Raw genomic sequence first — 1,705 nt, 5'->3', positions numbered from 1 at the left:
TTCTCGTATACATATAAAGACTCCAAGTAATTTCCTTTTCTTGAAACACTGCTTTAGTTTCCTATCATGGTAGTTGATATATTGTTCAATTAATTTATTTTCTTTTTCAATTGCTATATTGTGTAAATGATTTTAAAGTAACGTGTTGGAATACCAATGTTTACTGTCTCCTAGCTATGCTATTTTAAAGTTTATAATAATTATACATTATTCCATTTTTAAACAATATGGAATATTGTAAAATAATTTTTCATGTACATTGTATTGGTAAAGATATACTCTTTGATGAATATAATGTTCTGAAGCTATCAGTTGCCTAAATTTGCATTATTCTTCCAATATTCTTTGTGTTTATTTGTATTGTTCCTAGTTTTTCTGTAGCATTAACATTCTCATTAGTGAATGCAATTCTTCTGTATTCCTATATTTAGCTGGATGCAGCATAACTCTGAAATCCTTTTTACAAACCTTATTCATCTCTTTTATGGTTAGTTCCACTGTTAACCTTTTGAGGTGAACTACTGCTCCTAGACTCCAGAAAGTCAGCATTTCCATGTTCGCTACATGTTACAGAAACACAAGATTCTTCAAAGTCAATATTCTGATATCTTTGCTCATGCCTTAAGGTCTGTCTATGAGACTTGGGGCAAGGTGAAATAATTTAAGAATGGAATGCCTTGTGGGCTTTGCTACGAAATATAAAGTTCTTTTGATCTGATCCAGGAATCCTGTATTTTCAACTAACGTTTGGGAAACAATATCTGGCTAATTTAATGTTCTGCAAAGGGGAAAAGTTAAATTACAGACACTATATTTTTCTTCTATAGTGATGAAGTTATTTGTTTCTTCTCATAATTCTATCAATTCTGTATTCTATAAGAAGCCACATTATAGTCCAAGTAGAAAGGACAGGCAGGTGGCCTATAAGAGACTACATCATGAGCTCTATGTTCTGACTTCCCAAATTAGAAAGACCACATAATTTTTTTGGAGCTTTACCTTTCGACTCTTAATTGAACTGTACTCACAGCTCAGGAGATCTGTGGGTACCCTTCTAACCTCCGTGGGTACCTGCATGCATATTGGCATACACACACATAATAAAAGCACAATTACAATAAAATTTTAAATAAACACTTTCTCAGCATGAGTTAAAGTTTTTTTTTTTTTTTTTTTTTTTTTTTTATTCTTTTAAGTCCTGTAACAGTTGTCAGAGCTGGGATAACTTTCCCAAAGTTCCTAAGTTCTATAAGTTCTATAAAATGAAGTTTTAGAAATTTAACCAAGTAGATACAATCAGAGTTCCATCAACTATGAGAATACAAAATGATCTAAATTCACAATGGTAGCACAACATACCCTACAGTTTTCTGAGAAATACAAAACAACAACAACAACAACAACAACAACAACAACAACAAAAACTCAGATCAGTTTCTTACTGAGAAAATCAGAAGAATTATTTGTGCTATTTCATGTGTTTTGGTATTATTATAGAGCTATCCAGAAAATGTGTATGATATTACGATAAGCAGCAGTGTCTCTGACTCCAGCAATTTGCATAAGTCCTACACAGTTTTAAACCAGATAGGGTCCTAGCACTGAGAGGGGAAAGTGTAGAGAGGGCTTGAACTCCTAATCAAGAAGCTATCTGCCATTGGTATCCACTGGCAGAGAGAAAAGAAGAATCCGTTTTTACTAATGG

This window comes from Apodemus sylvaticus, chromosome 2 (genome assembly GCF_947179515.1).
Source record: "Apodemus sylvaticus chromosome 2, mApoSyl1.1, whole genome shotgun sequence".
NCBI lineage: Eukaryota > Metazoa > Chordata > Mammalia > Rodentia > Muridae > Apodemus > Apodemus sylvaticus.
The sequence above is the reverse complement of the archived record's forward strand: the minus strand, read 5'-3'. Positions refer to the sequence as shown.